Source organism: Mustela putorius, unplaced genomic scaffold (genome assembly GCF_011764305.1).
Source record: "Mustela putorius furo isolate JIRA1106 unplaced genomic scaffold, ASM1176430v1.1 tig00003899_pilon_pilon_pilon, whole genome shotgun sequence".
NCBI lineage: Eukaryota > Metazoa > Chordata > Mammalia > Carnivora > Mustelidae > Mustela > Mustela putorius.
Genome location: NW_025422048.1, coordinates 4315717 through 4335608, shown reverse-complemented (window position 1 = coordinate 4335608; position 19892 = coordinate 4315717). Strand labels below are relative to the sequence as shown.

The 19892-nt window shown below is 38.8% G+C and overlaps 1 long non-coding RNA gene across 1 annotated transcript in view; it reads left to right on the top strand.

Annotated features, from left to right (window-relative positions):
- LOC123388454 overlaps positions 1 to 19892 on the top strand; it is a 182600-nt gene that overhangs the window by 97272 nt on the left and 65436 nt on the right. The window lies entirely within an intron of this gene.

The following is a 19892-nucleotide window of genomic DNA, read 5'->3' as shown; positions in this document are numbered from 1 at the left end:
TCCCCAGCTTGTTGGGTGACTTTTGACTATCTCTTTCTATGACTGAGCTGCAAGTTTCTATCTGGTCAAAAACTAGACCATCTCCAAGGGCTTCTCCCTAGCTGTGACATATTTACTTCTAGGATCTCTCTCCCTACCTCAGTCAGGGACCTGGGACAATCCTAACTCTCTTGAGCCACCATGGAAGTTAACTGTCCTAAGGGAAGTTCCCCATGAGAAGCTCATTGCCAGCCTTGCCTCCAAAAACCATTGGCCTATGCCCACCTTGAAGCTGGTGCCAGGGTGGTATAGACTGCCCCTGCATGTGCCAATCCCTAGTCTGGACTGTTGTCTGGTCCCTCAGGAGAAGATTTCACTGGCTGGGAGAGCAACAAGCAGAGGTAGGAATCAGGAAGGCAGAGGAAGAAGGTAAAAGGGATATAGGGGTTAAACTTTGCCCACTCGGTCTCCTGAGCTGAGAGAGTGATGAAAGCCCATTGGACTTTTCATCTGTGCTGTGCATTAGTCATTCTCAAAAACTCTGATCAATTTGAGGATCCTTGTGGCTTCAGCTTGTGTGGAGTGGGAATAGGGTTTGTAACCAAGAAAAGAGTCATCTGATATACTGCTTCACACCCAGCATTTCTGGGCACCAGTGCCCAGGCCATTGTCCCAGGTAGGTGGCCTTCTTGGCTTCAGAATAGCTTTCCTTGGACTGGCTGGCTGGCATTAGGCAAACACTCCCGAGTAGAGATCCTGTTAATGAATGCTGTATATCATCAAATAACTAATCAAACTGCTGGATATGTGCATGGTCCCAAGGAAAGCTTCGACAAGCTTCTTTTCCATGCTTCCTCTGGTGGCCCTGGAAAGGGCAGGAGAACACTGTGTATCTAGTTTACCTAAAGGTGGGTCAATGAGTGAGTGGTAGCATTGGGACCCTTTTGGTCACCAACTGTGAGACCAAGTTCATGCTGTTTGGCCTTCCCTAGAATGTATTCATGTATGCTGTATAGTATATAAAGAGCACTGGCTCAAACTCCCCAAAAGGAAACCACAATAGGCATGCAAATTCAAGTTCTAGCTCCTACACTGGCAGGCTCCATGACCTTGAGCAACTACCTTCACCTTCCCCAAGCTTTCATTTCCTCATTTGTTGAGTGAGAATGATAAGAGCTCATCTCAGGGATATTTTTGAGGATCGATTCCTACATAGTAGATGTACCTAACCCAGCACAGTCCTGGACGAGGCCAGAGACGAAGTGTTGGGTCAGTCTGATTATGGCAACATGACCTACACTCAGACATGGCACCAATGTGGCTGTGCTGACTGTTGCTATTATCATTAATGAGTGTCATAGGCACAGTGGGCCCTTCCTGGTGTGGACTCTCCCAACTCTAGCCAGAACAGAATTGCACAGTTTGGGGAGCTCATCCCCTAACTGGTAGGGTAATAGAGGTGCTTTCAAATGGTCAAGAGCTTTGTGTATATCGAGCCACTTGTATATGTGTATATCAAGCCATTCTAGAGTCACCCATCAATAAAATCATCTGGGGAATTGCAACTTATCGTTCCCTCATTAGCTACAACTTTTCACTCTTTGTCCATCACTGTAGGGCATCATTATCTGAGGGTGTGAGGATCTGGTGACCATTTTTGTTGATGATATAATTTCCATAGGTAAAGCTGAGTGAGTTACTTTAGGTTTGATCATTACAATGGCTTCTCTAAGTAGTTGGCATTCCATCTGGGCAGCCACTGGGAGATAAGGCAGAGAGATCTGCTCTGAAGATGATGATGCTGGGGAGAATGGCAGAGTCCTGGGTTGGAGTCCCAATCCTGCCACTTGCTGTTTTTGACTGAGCATAGCTTAAGTGTAGATAACACTCTCCAGGCCAAATAGAGCTTTCAACATGGTGTTTACCCTCACAGCACTTTGGGGAGACAGGAAGGACACTCATAGTTTTCCAGATGAGGAGCAGAACTGTGAGGAGTTTAACTAACTTATCCAAGAGCCTGAAATTGGTTGGTGGTGAGGGGAGGGAGTGGTTTTGAAGAACTACTCTTGAGCCCTCAGCAGCATTTGAATTGGGCTGAGAACCTCACACTGGACTTAAAGCAGAGGGCTGTCTGATAGCAGCCCCCATAGAGCCTCAGGAATCATTCTAGAAGTCTGCCAGGACATCACAACATCCACCATAGCATCTTTCATGTGTTTATTGGACATTTGAATATACTCTATTGTAATATGCCTATTAAACTATTTTGCTACTTTTTATAGTGAGTCATTTGCCTTTTTTCTCATTGAGCTGTAGGAGACTTCATAAATTTTGGGATACTACTCCTTCATTTTTTCTTTATATTTCTCCGAAAATGTGGATTTTTTTTTAAATGTGTCATGAAAATTTACAAACATACAGAAAAGCTGAAAGAATTTTACAGTCAGCAGTCATATATACCTCCTAGATTCTACAAACATTTTACTCTATTAGTCTGTCAGTCCATCTTATTGTTAATGCATTTCAAAGTTATATTCAGTATGAATGGCATTAATATGTATTTAGAATTCTTTTTTCTATTCTGAGATGAAATTTGCATATAATGAAATGCATAAATCAGAAGTGTTTCATTTGACAAGTTTGGAAAAATACATACAACTGTGTAACCAAACCTCTATCAAGAATTAGAACATCACCATCATCCCGGCAAGTTCCCTCATGCTCTTTCCCAGTTGATCCCTGCTCTCACATTCCATAGACAATGAATGTTCTGATTCTTTCCCATCAAAGACTAGATTGGCCTGTCCTAGAATCTCATATTTATTTGGTTCTTTTTATTGCAGATGTTTTTTTTTTCCATTGTATGAATTTGCCACAGTTTGTTTAAACATTCTCCTATTGGTGGCTGTTAACAGGTTTCAGCTTTTGTGAACAAAGCTGCTGTGAATAGTGTCTCATAAAACTTCTTGTGGAAATTTGTTTTCATTTCTCTTTGGTAAATACCTTGGAATGTAATTGTTTGATCATAGAGTAGATATATGTTTAGGTTTATAAGAAACTGTGATCTAGACCATTTTCTAAAGCAGTTGTACTATTTAACGTTCACATCAACAATGTGTTTAAGTTTTACTTGCTTCATATCCTTGCCAACATTTGGTGTTTTTATTCTTTTTAATTTTAGCCATTCAAGTGGGTATAATATCTTATTGTGGTTTTGATTTGCATTTCCCTAGTGATTAATGATGCTGAGCATCTTTTCACATGCTTATTGTTTACTTCTTTAATGAAGTATCTGTGTAAATATTGTGTCCATTTTTATTGAGTTGTTTGTCTTTCCATTATTGACATTTTTATTAGCATATAATGTATTATTAGGCCCAGAGGTACAGGTCTGTGGATCATCAGGCTTATACATCTCACAGCACTCACCTTCTACATGCCCTGCCCAATGTCCATAACCCAACCACTCTTTCCCTACCCCCTCCCCCAGAAACCCTTAGTTTGTTTTATGAGGTTAAAAGTCTCTTATGGTTTGTCTCCCTCCCAATCCCATCTTGTTTCATTTTTTCCTTCCCTACCCCCCAAATCCCCTGCCTTGCCTCTCAAATTCCTCATGTCAGAGATCATATGATAATTGTCTTTCTCTGATTGACTTATTTCACTCAGTGTAATGGAACTCTAGTTCCATCTATGTTGTTGCAAATGGCAAGATTTCATTTCTTTCTTTTTTTTTTTATGGCTGCATAGTATTCCACTATATATATAATTGAATATTATATATATATAGAGAGAGAAAGGAATACTATGCAGCCATCAAAAGAAATGAAATCTTGTCATTTGCAACAATGTATAGTATTCCACTATATATATATATATATATATATATATATATATGTATGCGCACACACACACACACACACATATATATATATATATACACACACATATATATAGTATTCCACTATATAGCTAGCTAGCTAGATAGATAGATCAATCTCATCTCATATCGTCTTTATCCATTCATCTGCTGATGGACATCTAGGCTCTTTCCATAGTTTGGCTATTGTAGACATTGCTGCTATAAACATTCGGGTGCATTTGCCCCTTCGGATCACTACATTTGTATCTGTAGAGTAAATACCCAGTAGTGTGATTGCTGGGTTGTAGGGTAGCTCTGTTTTCAACTTTTTGAGGAAGCTCCATGCTGTTTCCCAGAGTGGCTGCACCAGCTTGCATTCCTTCCAACAGTGTAGGAGGGTTCCCCTTTCTCTACATCCTCGCCAACATCTATCATTTCCTGATTTGTTAATTTTAGCCATTCTGACTGGTGTGAGGTGGTATCTCATCGTGGTTTTGATTTGTATTTCCCTAATGCTGAGTGATGCTGAGCACTTTTTCATGTGTCCGTTGGCCATCTGGATGTCTTTGCAGAAATGTCTGTTCATGTCCTCTGCCCATTTCTTGATTAGATTATTTGTTCTTGGGTGTTGAGTTTGATAAGTTCTTTATAGATTTTGGATACCAGCCCTTTATCTGATATGTCATTTGCAAATATCTTCTCCCATTCTATCAGTTGTATTTTGGTTTTGTTGAGTGTTTCCTTTGCTGTGCAAAAGCTTTTGATCTTGAAGTCCCAATAGTTCATTTTTTTAAGTTTATTTTTTATTTTCAGCATAACAGTATTCATTGATTTTGTACCACACCCAGTGCTCCATGCAATCCGTGCCCTCTATAATACCCACCTCCTGGTACCCAGACCTCCCACCTCCCGCCCCTTCAAACCCCTCAGATTGTTTTTCAGAGTCCATAGTCTCTCATGGTTCACCTCCCCTTCCAATTTCCCCCAAATCCCTTCTCCTCTCTAACTCCCCATGTCCTCCATGCTATTTGTTATGCTCCACAAATAAGTGAAACCATATGATAATTGACTCTCTCTGCTTGCCAATAGTTCATTTTTGCTCTTGCTTCCTGAGGAGAACACAGACAGCAACCTCTTCAGACTCAGCTGCAGCAACTTCTTCCTACTATTGACTTTTAAGAGTTGTTCTATTAAATATCTTGAATACCGGTCCTTTGTCAGTTATATATTTTTCAAGTACTTTCTCCTAATCAGTGACGCATCTCTACATTTTATTAACAATGTATTTTTTTAAAAAAAGGCTTTGTTATTTAGAACACTTTTAGATTTATTTTAAAAAATGAGAAGATAGTACAGAGAATTCTTATATACCTCTTACTCAATTTTCTCTATTGTTAATATCTTATATTAGTATGGTACATTTGTGACAATAGACCTAGATTGATACATTATTAACTAAAATCTATACTTCATTCATATTTCCTTTTGTCCTTTTCCTAATGTCCCTTTTCTGTTATGAATCATATTATATTTAATTATCTTGTCTCTTTAGACCCCTCTTGGATATGACAGTGTCTCACTTTTCTTATTCTTGATAGTTTTAAGAAGTAATGGTCAGGTATTTTGTAGGATGCCCCCTATTGGGATTTGTTTCATGTTTTTCTCATGATTAGACTGGGTTTATGGGTTTATGTAAGACCACAGAGGTAGAGTGCCATTTTCATCACATCATATCAACATGACTTATCACTATTGATGTTGACCTTGATCCCTGGCTGAAGTAGTGTTTGCCGGGTTTCTTCACTATAAATTTATTCATTCTTTCCCCATTTCCATACTGTCCTCTTTTGAAGGAAGTCACTATGATTAGCCCACACTTAAGGAGTAGGGAGTAATTTTTTCCCTCCTTTGGCTTAGAGTATCTATACATTATTTGGAATTCATCTGTAAAGATGAGCAGAAGTATTTAACCTTTTTTTAATATAATTTTTTATTTTTTATAAACATATATTTTTATCCCCAGGGGTACAGGTCTGTGAATCACCAGGTTTACACACTTCACAGCACTCACCAAACCACATACCCTCCCCAATGTCCATAATCCCACCCCCTTCTCCCAAACCCCCTCCCCCCAGCAACCCTCAGTTTGTTTTGTGAGATTAAGAGTCACTTATGGTTTGTCTCCCTATAAACATTCGGGTACACGTGCCCCGTAGTGATCCAAAGGGGCATGTGTACCCGAATGTTTATAGTATTTAACCTTTTTAAAAGAATTTATTTATTTGACAGACAGAGATCACAAGTAGGCAGAGAAGGAGGCAGAGAGAGAGAGAGTAGGAAGCAGACTCAATGCTGAGCAGAGAGACCAATGCAGAGCTCGATCCCAGAACCCTGGGATTGTGACCTGAGCCAAAGGCAGAGGCTTTAACCCACTGAGCCACCCAGGTGCCCCAGAAGTATTTAATTTTGATGAAAAAATAGTATGGCTATTACTTTCTGTACATTACGAAATTTTTGCTTACCTATAAGTCATGAAGATATTCTCAACCCATACCTGCATCATACACAAAAATCTACTTTGAGATGTTTCACAGAACTAGGCATATAAGCTAAAACACAAAGCTTTTAGAAGAAAACATAGGTATAGGGTTATGCTGGCCTCACAAACAAGTCAAGACAAGTCTTCCCCCTCCCTTTTCTGAAAATATTTGTGTTAGATTGTTATTTCTTCCTTTGTTGTTTGCTAGAATACACCAGTGAAACCATTTGACCCTGGAGTTTTCTTTGTGGGAATGTGTTTGATGACAAATTCATTTTTTTAATAGCTACGAAATGCATATTATCTGTTCAATCTTGTGTCCGTTTCAGTAAATTATTTTCAAAGTATTTGTTCATTTTATCCAAGTTGTCAAAATTTGTTGGCAAAAAGATATCCATAATACTTAATGATTGTCCTTTTGATGCTGTAGGGTCTGCAGTGATATTCCCCTCTTTTATTCTTGATACTGCTAATTTGTGCTCTGTCTTTATTTTCATGATTAATCTAGCTAGGGAGTTTTGATTTTTGTTGATCTTTTTGCTTTTTAAATTTTCTCCACTTTTAAAATTCTATTTCATTGGGGCACCTGGGTGGCTCAGTGGGTTAAGCTGCTGCCTTCAGCTCAGGTCATGATCTCAGGGTCCTGGGATCGAGCCCCGCATCGGGCTCTCTGCTCAGTGGGGAGCCTGCTTCCCTCTCTCTCTCGCTCTCTGCCTGCCTCTCTGCCTACTTGTGATCTCTCTCTGTCAAATAAATAAATAAAATCTTTAAAATTCTATTTCATTGACTCTGATCTTCTCTGTATTTTTTAACTTATACTTTTTTGGATTTACTTTGCCCACCTTTCTACCCTCTTAATGTGGAAACTTGGTCATTAATTTAAACCATTTTTCTTTTCTTTTTTAAAAGATTTTGTTTATTTATTTTTAGAGAGAAAGAGCATGTGCACACGTGAGTGAGAGGGGAGAGGGGGAAAGGGGAGAGAGACTCTGTGCTGAACATGGAACCTGAGGCAGAGCTGGATCTCAGGACCTCCAGATCATGACCTAAGCTGAAACTAAGAGTTGAAGGCTTGCTAAACTGACTGAACCACCCAGATGCCCCAAACATTTTTCTTCTCTAATCTAAACATTTGCAGTTGTAACCTTTTCTTTAAATACTGCTTCACCTGCTTCCCACAAATTTTAGTATATTGTGTTTTTGTTATTATGCACTTCAAAAATATATTTTAACTTCCTTTATGATTTCTTCTTTGACCCTTGTGTTATTTTTCTATGTATTGCTTAATTTCCAAATATTGTGGGGTTGTTTGGCTATCTTATGGTTATTGACTTTTTATTTAATTCCATTGTGGTCTGAGAAAATCCACTGTATGATTTTGTTTCTGTGAGATTTATTTAGACATGGCTTATGGCCCAGCATATAATCTATCTTCCTGAATATACCATGCATATACTTGAAAAAAAGTATATTCTTCTTTTGGGGTAAAGTGACTTAAAAATATTATTTATGTTAAGGTGGTTGATGACATTATTTGGATCATCTAGGTCTTAACTAATTTCTGTTTAGTTATTTTATCTTTTGCTGAGAGTATTTTGTTAAAATCTCCAAACCAACTCTGGTTTGTGTCTTTAATTCTTCGAGTTTTCACCTTGCTTATTTTGAAATTCCGTTATTAGGCACATACACATTTATTAATGTCATGTCTTCCTGATAAATTAATCCTCTCTTTTTTAATGAAATGTCTCTCTTCATCTCTGATAACACTCTGACTTGAAGGCTATTTTATCTGATGTGAATACATCCATTGCTTCCTTCACTGTTTTCTTAGTATATGTCCTTTCCCATCCATTTACTTCCAGTCTCTATCTTTATAGTTAAAGTGCATCTTTCCCAGCAAGCATCTAGTAGTGTCTTGCTCTTTTAATCCATTCTGACAGTCTGCCTTTTAATTCAATTGTTTAGACCATTAACATTTGTTATTAGTGTCCCTGGGCTGCCATAACAAAATACCACAGATTGGGTGGCTTCAACAACAGAAATTTCTTTCTTCACCATTCTGAAGACTGGAAGTCCAAGGTCAAGGTGTTGATGGTTTTGGTTTCTCCTGAGGACTCTCTCCTTGGCTTATAAGTGGTTACCCTATTGTTGTGTGTGCACATGGTCTTTTCTCTTTGTGTATGCATCCCTGATATTTCTGAGTGTCCAAATTTCCTCTCCTCACAAGGATAATAGGTTGGATTAGGGCTCACCCTCCCAGCCTCATTTTAATTTATATGAGTCTTCAAAGGCCCTACCTCCAAATACAGTCAGATTTTTGAGGTACAAGGGTTAGGACTTCATCATATGAGTTTGAAGGTGGCTGAAACAAAATTTCAGCTCATAACAACATTAAACAGAATAATTAAGTTTAGATTAACATCTTCTTTTTTTAAACTATTTGTTTTCTATTTCCCCCTTCTGTTTGCTGCTGTCTTCTTCCTTTTCTGCCTTCTCTTGGATTATTTGGATATATTATTGATTTTCATTTTATTTATTCATTTTAGCTATACCTCTTTACTTTTATAACTTTTCACAGTGTACTTAGATAATATTGTACCACTTGATGTCAAACATGGAGAACTTGCAGCTGTATATGTCTACCGTCTCCCAATTTTTATGCTATAATTGTCATATGTGCTACATCTTACTGACATTATACACTTCATAACACAATGTTATAATTTTTGCTTTAAAGATTTTATTTATTCATTTGTCAGAGAGAGAGAGTGAGAGAGAGAGCTAGAGAGAGAGAGCACAGCAGGGGGAGCAGTAGGCAGAGGAAGAAGCAGGTTCTCTGCTTAGGAAGGAGCCCAATTCAGGACTCAGTCTTGGAACCCCAGGATCATGACCTAAGCCGAAGGCAGATGCTTAACCCACTGAGTCACCCAAGCATCCCACAGTGTTAGAATTTTTCCTTTAAACAATCATATGTATTTTAAAGAAATTAAGAGGAAAATCACTTTTTATATTTACATACTGCTTTCCACTATGACTGTACCAGTGTGAATTGTTACCAACAGTGCACCAGGTTCCTTTTTCTGCACATCCTTGCTAACACCTGTTGTTTCTTGTATTGTTGATTTTAGCCATTTTGACTGGTGTGAGGTGATACCTCATTTTTAGCTATGATTTGCATTTCCCTAAGGGTAAATGGTGTTGAACATCTTTTCATGTGTGTGTTGGCCATCTGTATGTCTTCTTTGGGAACATATCTATTCAGATCCTCTACCCATTTTTTAATTGGGTTCTTTGTTTTGTTTCTTTATTGTGGAGTTGTACGAGTTCTTTATATATATTTTGGATAGTAGCCCCTTATCAGATATGTGATTTGCAAATATCTGCTTCCATTCTATAGAATGCCTTTTCTTTTTGATAGTGGTTTCCTTTGCTGTATAGGAGCTTCTTAGACTGATATAGTCTAATTTGTTTATTTTCTTTTGTTTCCTTTGGCTTTGGAGTCAGATTCACAAAGACATTGCTAGGACCAATGTCAAGGAGCTTACTGCCTATGTTTTCTTCTAGAAATTTTGTAGTTTCAGGTCTTACATTCAAGTCTTTAATCCATTTTGAATTAATTTTTATGTATGGTGTAAGACAGCGTTCTAGTTTCATTTTTTTGCATGTAGCTGTCTAGTTTTCCCAGCACCATTTATTGACGGGACAGTCCTTTTACTATGATATGTTTGTTCTTGGCTCCTCTGTCCCATGTCATGTTTATTGATTTGCAGATGCTGAGCCATCCTTGTATCCCTGGAATAAATCCCACTTAATCATGGTGTATGAATTCAGTCTTCTAATATTTTGTTGAAGATTTTTGCATCTATGTTCATCAAGGATATTTGCCTATAATTTTATCCTTTATTTGTGGTGTCCTTGTCTGGTTTTGGTATCAGGGTAATGCTGGCCTCATAAAGTGAGTTTGGAAGCATTCTCTTCTCTTCAATTTTTGGAAGAATTTGTAAAGGTTAGGTATTAAATCTTCTTTAAATGTTTAGTAGAATTCATCAGTGAAACCGTCTGGTCCTGGACTTTTTTTTTTTTTTTTGAAGGTTTTTGACTACTGATTTAACCTCCTTACTAGAAAACAGTCTATTCAAATTTTCTTTCCTTTTTAAAAAAAAAGATTTATTTATTTATTTATTTATTTGAGAGAGAGAGTACAGTGGGGAGGGGCAGAGGGAGAGGGAGAGAAAGAATCTCAAACAGACTCTCTGTTGTGCATGGTACCCTGACAATCCTACAACACTCAGATCATGACCTGAGCTGAAATCAAGAGTTGGACGCTTAACCAACTGAGCACCCAGATACCCACATTCAGATTTTCTATTTCTTCATGATTTAGTCATGGAAGATTTGTGTGTTTCTAGAAATTTATGCCTTTTTTCTAATTTGTCCAATTTGTTGGCAAATATTTGTAGTTATTTCTTATGATCCCTTGTATTTCTATGATATCAGTTGTAAGTTCTCTTTCATTTCTGATTTTATTTATTTGAGTCCTCTCTTTTTTTTTTCTTGATGAATCTTGCTAAAGTAAGTGGTAATTGAGGGGACCCTGAGAGGAGGGGTAAAGTTTAGCTAGTTAACTATTTAGAGACCAGAATTGAATTCCTGGTCCATCAATTGTACTCCTTCTACAGGTTCTCTCTGGGCCATTTCTTCCATTCTTGTGCTTTAATTTCCATCTATATGCAGTTATCTTCTTGATTTTGGTCTCTAGCTTGAACCTCTGTCCATGAAACCAAAAGCTTTTTGGATATCTACACTGAACATTCCACAGCCATTGGAATGGAAGTCTTCAACACCCTCTAATCCCATCCAACTAGCTCTTTCTTCAGCACATGACACTAACATCTACCTGGTCACGTAGGCCACATTTCTTAGCATCACCCTTAACTCTCCCTCTCCCCCACCTCATCAACCACCAAGTTCTGACAGTTTATTTCCTAATTATTTCTAGAACCTATCTCCTCCTCAAAAACACAGCCATCACTGCTCTAACTTAGGTCTTTTGCCTATATTACTCCAAGTGTCCCTTCATTGGCTTACTTAGATCCTCCTTTACACCTCAGCCAGAGTGATTTACCTAAAATGCTAATTCCACCATGTCACCATCATGCATAAAACCCTCTAATGGCTCCCCAACCCGAAAAGCTGAGGGTTTTAGAGATGGCCTTTTTGAAGGTGTTAAAAGCTGAATTAGTGTGGCTCTGTCACAGATTCCCTGGGTGAGTTCAGGAATGTCCCTTTCCTTCTATGGGCCTCAGTGTCTTCATCTATAAAATAAAAGGGTTGGAATAGTTATGTGTTTCCCAACAGGTGTCTGGACTGCTAGTCTCATGAAGTACTTTTTCCTCATGGGTCTGGAGTTCACTGTGTTTGGGGAATGTGACATTCACTAGCCTGTATTGGAGAGCCATGATACACAATGGCATGTCAAAGGCTCTGGAAATTCTAGCAACCAAGAAAATCTACTAACTTTCCTTCACTAAGCTTTCCTCCAAACTTTTGTTGCCACCCAGCACTTTTAGAACTGAGCATTATTAGAATCTTGTGGTACCAACATTTGTGGAATATGCTTCGGGTAGTGCTTAAGTGGATGATTACACAAGGACTGCATTACAAATGCTGAAGTTACTTTTGAGGGAAGAGGAAGACATTTGTCTCAGGTCTGCATCTGCCATAGTAGATGCCCAGACAAAAGGCATTAAAGAGAGGGTTCAAAAAGAAATGAGTAAATTGGATAGAAAGTATAGCTAGTTTGGATGCAGGTAATAATTACTAGCCATGAGAGGAGACCAGATTGTTCCCAGAAAGAAATGAGTACAAGGCTTTGATGTGGAAAGTATGTTAACCACAGTAATGATAGATAGTTTGTGACCTATATGCCTGTGCTCCTGGTCATGATAGTTCAAGGCCACTCTCAATTGATTTTCCTTTGGGAAAGTTTACCTTGGGGACTCTAGCATAGCAGGAGGAGAACCTGCCCCCACTCATGTTCCTTCCATTGTCCAAAAGGCATCACTGGCACTTGTAAATGTTGACTCTAAGTAGTTCTGCTATTAAATCAACTCTTTTATATCTCTGGACCATGTTCTGGATGAGGCAGAAGGCTTCGTGGCACTGGGCGTGGGGCCTGGCCTGCTGTATTCCTCAGCTGGGCCTTGCATTAGTACTGATTGCTGGCAAGGCTATGAGTCCAGGGCTGTGTTTTTCTAATCAAGAAGGTCAATTTAGCACTTGGGAAAGACTAGTCACCTGGGCCACATTACTTTCCCCTCCTGGTAGAAATAACATAGGCAGACATAGGCAAACAGTGGAAGCTTCTGTGAAAATGGTTTTTTAGGCAGCCCAACTCACTGAGGCCCTCTCCTCCCCAGGTCCTCAAGGCTGCTCACTGGAGTTCACCAACACACCCCTATCCTGGATCTGGTGGGAGACACTGGATCCCCTTGCCTATTGGCGTCTCCCAGCACCTCTCACTATTAGGGGAAGGGGGAATAAAAAAAGCAATTCCTGATCCCCCAAGCAGGAAGTCTGGGATTTTTATGTATTTTATTAGAGTCCCTCTTGGGAAATATTTCACTTTCTACCTTGTTTTAGTAATACAGTGCCATTACTAGTACTTGAGATGTATTGAACACTTACCCTACTACACAGCAGACACCACGCTGTGTGCTTTTTATGCACTGGCTCATCAACTCCTTATAATGATCCAGCAGGGGTAAGTATTAATATTATCCCTATTTTGTAGATGGTGAAACCAAGGCAAAAAGGATATAAATTAATTTGCTCAAGGCCATGCAGCGAAGAGATGGCAAAGCTGGGGTCTCAACCTAAGTCAGCCTGGTTTGCAATGCACCTTCTCTTGACCATGACACCACATGGCATCTCTGTTGGTTTACTCATTTGGCTCTACCAAATCTACTGGGTTCTTGGAAGGCAAGGACTTTGTCTGGTTCATGGCAGGAATTGGCATATAATGAGTGGTGAAGGGAGCCTGGTAGTCAGTGCAAGGCTGCCTGTGTCAGAGCATTATGTTCACTTGTCAAGGGCATGGGGGAAAGCTCTCTGCCATGTAGCCTCAGAGAAATAAGCACATCTGCTTCTTACTTCCCAAGACTGGCATCCCCCAAAGATAATTACTGTGGACTCTCAGCTGTTGGAGCTCAGAGACTATTCCACATCAGCTCAGTCTGTTTCCCAAAACAAGTTTGCATTGTTTTGAAACCATGGTGCAGGACACCCAGAGAGCAAATAGAAGTTGATCTCCACATAACAGGCAGTAACTAAGGCACCAAGAGTGTGTGGGACAGCTCTGGGGGCTAAAGGAGAAGGCTTGCTACTGCTGAGGGCACATTTCAGAAAGGGGCCCACCCCTGCAGAAGGCAGTCCAGTCAGTTGAAGGAGCCTCCCTGGGGTTGGTCCTACCCTTTAACCCAATAATTTCCTCTCCTGAGATTTTATTCCTCAGGAAGCATTTCAAAAGAATTGAGAAGATACATGCATGGAGATGTTCATTATGAGATTGGCTGTAGTAATATAACACTGGAAACAAATGAATTACCTAGCAATAAGGGTTGGTTAATTAAATTATAGCATATCCATTCCATTGCATATTATGAGGCCATTTAATATGTTCTTTCTGAAGCCTGCAGCAGCCTGAGGAATACATGGAACAGAAGGTTTTATAAAGGAAGAGGTGTCACTGTGTTTACATTGTGATCTTGCAACTTACAGTTAGTGCACTTAAATGCCCAAATATAAAGTGCTGTGTTAGAGTGATAGGATTTGAATGATTTCTTTTTTAAAAATATCTTGATCATTGTTATATTGTTTTCATATTTCCAAATGGAATAGTGTGTGTGTGTGTGTGTGTGTGTGTGTGTGTGTGTGTTAGAGGAATCAGCACATAATTTCTCCCCAAAACTAATTCTATTTGCAGTAGATTCCTATATCTACTTGAGGGTAAAAGTGTATATATGAAGAACAGGGACAAGGAGAAGACAGGTGCTGGTGCCACCTGATGCATGATCAGGACCATGACATGTTATTAAAAAGAAGCCTGGATCCTTCAATGATACAGCTGGCTATTCAGGAACCTTTGAAATGGATAAGGCTGTAGCATCTGGTCCATTGTTGCCATTCCTATATTGCCAGCCAGTCCTTATCTTAAGTCTTTGATTTGCAAGTGGTTCCTGCCTATCAGTGAACAAGGATGAATCCAGAACCTTTCTCTCAGATGAACAAAAGGAATTGAGTACTCTTCCCCAAAAGGAGAAAAAAACTTGTTCCGAGTTCCAAGCTTGAAAGTCCATTGGTATTGTTAGGGTCCCTGTAGTCAGAGAGCTCCCCAACACCTATAATCAGACAGGGTCCCCTTTAGCCCAGAGGTAGCAGAATATGTGACAGAACAATTTTAGGGAGGCAGCAGTGGTGACCCCAATCTCATGCAGCACTTTTGTATGGATGTTCTGCTTGGCCTGACAAATATCAGCCTTGTACCACTTTGCTCACACCTCCAAGTCTGACACATGGTAATTACACCTTGGGACTGCGTGCAGTGAAGTTAACAAGAGGTTCAGAGCATTTGACTTTCATATCCCCCCACTCCCCCATTCCTACCACCCCCTTCATAACTGGCACCTTTTCAGATATTCAGCTTGGAATAACTGACAGCAGCCCCTCACATCATCATGCTAATTCATACCCAGGGGGGCAATTAAACCCAGAGATGACCAGATTAGTAGAGAGGGACCAACTGGCTGCCTTAAGTTGAGGCCTTCGGTGTTCCCACTTCAAAATATTAGTGCACTGGCCCTACTTAAAAGCTGGGTTGGGATGCAAAATAATACAGATATGTCTATTCTGTCTCTCATGGCTCCTCACAGCCAAGGCCAGTACAAGGAAACTAATGCTGAGAGGTGAAATGACCTGTCCAAGGTCGTGTAACTAGAAGTGACATTGCTGGTGCCTTAACCCAGGACTCTTGCCTTCAAGTCTGATGCTTTTTAGTAGATGGCCCCTGGAGAATATGGTCAGATATGGTCATGCTATAATGGCATACCCTAATACCACTAGTGTATCCACAAGTCTTGGGTAGGTATACTGTATACCCATCCCTATACTAGGTATATGATGGGGCAGCACATAAGGAGATGCATTATGTAGCTCGGCATGCACCTGCCCCCACCAAGTTCAAGGGTTGCCCTAAAAGTCCTTCACAGGTCCAGTCTCACAGCCCTTGCTGTTTGCTCTGTGCAGCTCTCACCTCTTCTGGCCTCATTCTCTTGTACCAGTCTCTGCTTGCCTTTCAGTTACTATTCTTGCTCTTCTTTTTATTTGAATGTCTTTAATTGTAAATATAACAAACAAACAAAAAGGTACATAAACAAAACATTACAGACGAACACATTATCATAAAGCAAACACTCATGTAACCCGCATCCAGATCAGATAGTGTTGCTGGCAACCCAGACACTTTGCACATGTTCCTTCCCAAGCACCATAGTAGACCACTAGCATGGCTTTTCCAGCAATCACTTCCTTGCTTAACTTCTTAGTTTTACCATTTACATGTGGATTCTAAACATAGTGCTTTAGCTTTGCTTATTTTTTTTAACCAAATATAAATGAAATCGTGCAGCATGTATTCTTTTATGTATAGCTTCCTTCTATTGTTTGCAGGATCCATGTTATTGATACAGAAAATTTCTATTACCTCAAAAAACTCCCTCATGCTCTTTTGCACTCAAACTGCTCCACCCCAGCCACAGGCAAGTACTGATCTCCTTTCTGTCACTATAAATAAGCCCTGTCTTTTGTAAAATTTCATATAAGTGGAATAATACACTATGTAATCTTTTGTCACAGACTTTTTTTTCAGACTTTTTTTTTTTTTGCTTGCTACAACTTTTTGAGTCCATTCAACTTGTTGCATTAATCAACATTTTTTTTTTCCAGTGCTGTGTAGTATTCCTTATCGTGGAACATCTGTTTATCCATTCACCTATTGATGACATTGTGTTATTTTGATTATTAGAAATGAAGCTGCTATGGACATTTGTGTACAGATATCAGTGTGAACATATATTTTCATTTCTCTTGGCTAATATTTAGTAATGGAACTGCTGGGGTGCATGGTTAGTATATTTTAAACTTTATAAGAAACTGCCAGAGTATTCCATGTGATCATGACATTTTGCATGCCCACAATGCAAAGTTTAAAAGATCCTGTTACTCCACATCTTTGCTAACATTTTTTATTGTCTAGCTTTTCAATTTTTACCATTCAAGTAGGTGTGAAGTGGTATTTCTTTGTGCTTTAATTTGCATTTCCCTGATGACAAACGCTGGTGAGTATATCTTCATGGGCTTCTTTGGCATTCATATGTCTTCTTTGGTGAAGTGTCTATTTAAATTGTTTGCCCACTTTTAAATTGGGTTGCTTGTCTTGTTATTAAATTGTAAGTATAATTCATATATTCTGGATATAAATCTTTTTAAATATATGGTTTGCAAATTTATCATTTAATGTTTTTGTTGGTTCTCTCACAGAGCAAAATTTAATGAAATCCAATGTATCATTTTTTCCTTATGTGGTTCATCCTTTTTATGTCCTATACAGAAAATGTTTGCCTATTCCAAACTTGGAAATATTTTTCCCTTAAAATTTGTATAGTTTTAGCTTTTATATTTTATATTTATGGTCCACTTCAAGTAAATTTTTGTAGATGTTGTATGATAAAGATTGAGGTTCATTTTTCCCTATATGAATATCCAGTTGTAATCACACCATTTTTTAAAAAAGTCTGTGCCATCACCTATTGAATTACCTTGGCTCCCTTGTTAAAAAATCAATTGGCCAGTGTGTGTGAGGCTATTTCTGGACTTTCTATTCTTTTCCATTGATCTGTTTGTCTATCCTTGCAACAATACCACTTTCCTGATTATTTGATCTTTATAGTGAGTCTTTAAGTCTGTTGGCTTAAGTCCTTCAATTTCGCTCTTCATTTTTAAACATTTTATTTGTAAATTGACATTTTTATGTAAATTTCTGGAAATTTTAACACAAATATAGATTAGTGTTACTACTCCCACAATCAAAATACAGAATAATCCTATCTAGGGGCAGCCCAGCAAGACAGAAAACTTTTAGACAAGGACTGTTCTACTCTAGCCAAATCTGTGGTCCCACCCACACACACACCATCATAGACTGAATGGGAAACCTAGATTTCTACCCTTTCCAAGCTCTAATGAGGCTCAGAGAAGACTGAGTGGGGAGCTAGGATTTACATTCACCTCAGCCAGTAGCAAGATACTTCCTCCCACTGTAGTGTCAGTGGAGACCTCCTGGAGAGCCTAAAATTCCAGTCCCATGAGAAAGTAATGAGCCTCCCTCCCCCCAAAGGCTTCCTTCTGTGGCCTGGAAGGTCTAGTGGAGACTCAGGACATTTATCCCCACCCAGTGGTGACACTGTCAGTGGAAACCAACCGTATAGGTACTGATAGAGACCTGGTTGGGAGCTGGAACTCCCACCCCTGCCCAGCAATACATGGAGCCCCCCACCTTTGACACCAATAGAGATTGAACAGGGAACCTGCACTTTTAACTGCCTTCTGGCAGTAAAGAGGTAACACTTCATTCCCTCGTCCCTTGCTGCATTGGTATCAAAATAAGCCAGATGAAAAAGGAGGTTTAAATTAGATCTAAAGTCTCATAATATATTAGCTAAAATATCTAGGTTTTAATTCAAAACCACTCATCATACCAAGAACCAGAAAGATTTCCAGCTAAATGGAAAAAACAATCAATTGATGCCAACACTAAAAGATATTAAAAGGAACCAAATGGATATTTTAAAGGTGTATTTATTTGAGAGAGAGCAAATGACTTGGGGGGAGAGGAAGCAGGAGAGACAGAATCTTGGGCAGACTCCACGGTGAGCCCAGAGTCCCATGCAGGGATCGATCTCATGACCCTGAGATCATGACCTAAGCCAAAACCAAAAGTCAGACATTTAACCAGCTGAGACACCTAGGCACCCTGAGCCAAATGGATATTTTAGAACTGAAAAATACAATAACCAAAATAAAGAACTCTATGGATCCAACAGGATGGAGGAGACAAAGGAAAGAATCAGTGAACTTGAAGATAACAATAGATATTATTCAATCTGAGCAACAGAGAAAAAATAGACTTAAAAAAATTAACAGAGCCTCAGAGACCTGTGGGACTATAACAAAACTAGTTTCCAAAAAAACTAGTTTCCTAAAAAACTAACCTTTGTGTCTTCAGAATGCTAGAAGGGGTAAGGTGATGGGCTGAAAAAGTACTCAATGAAATAAAGGCTGAAAACTTACCAAAGTTGGCAAAAGGCATAAACCTACCAAGAAGTTGCACAAACCTCAAATAGTATAAACCCAAAGAAGTCCATGCCAAGACATATAATAATTAAAATTCTTTGTAGACAAAGAAAACATCTTGAAAGCAGCAAGAGAGAAATGACACTTTAACTATAGGGGGAAAAAAACCCAAATTGAATGACAGCAGATTTCTCACAAGAAACCATAGAGGCCAGAAAGAAGTGCTCAACAGCCACCCCCAAATCTGATATCCAGCAAAATTATCTTTCAGGAATGAAGGGAGAAAATCAAGACATTCTCAGATAAAGGAAAACTGAGAGATTTTTGTCACCAACACACCTATCCTAAACGAGTGGCTAAAGGAAGCTTTCCAAACAGAAAAGAAATGATAAAAGAAAGCATCCTGGACATCACCAAAGAAGGAAGAACAATGGAAAAAGCAGAAGTATGGATAAATATATTTTCCTTCTCTTGAGTTTTCTAAATTATGTTTAATAGTTAAAGCAATCATTATAATAGTCTGACATAGTTCTAAATGTGTGTGGAGGAAATATTTAAGACATTATAAATAGGGGAGAGTGAAGAATTGTAGAAGGATGTAAGATTTCTACACTTCACTCAAACTGGTAAATATTATTACCTACAGACTCTGATAAATTTTATGCATATATATGTAGATATAACTTACATATTTAAATTATATAGCTAGCTAGATAGAGAAATACCTAAAGCAAGCACTAAAAAACCTATACAAAAAAGATATACTCAGACATTACAGGTGAATCAAATGATGTTCATTTGGTGAATCAAAACGGATGTTCAGTATCATTAGCCATCAAGGAAACACAAATTAAAACCACAATGAAATGTTGCTACAAACCTGTCCAAATAGCTAAAATAAAAAATGAGGACTGTATCACTCATATATTGTTCATGAGAGCATAAAATGGTACAGGGAGGCATTCTGGAAAATAGTTTGGCAGTTTCCTAAAAAACTAAACATGCAACAACCATACAACCTAGCAATTGCACTCTTGGCATTTATCCCAGAGAAATAAAAACTTGTGTCCATATAAAACCTGTACATGAATGTTATAGCAACTTTAT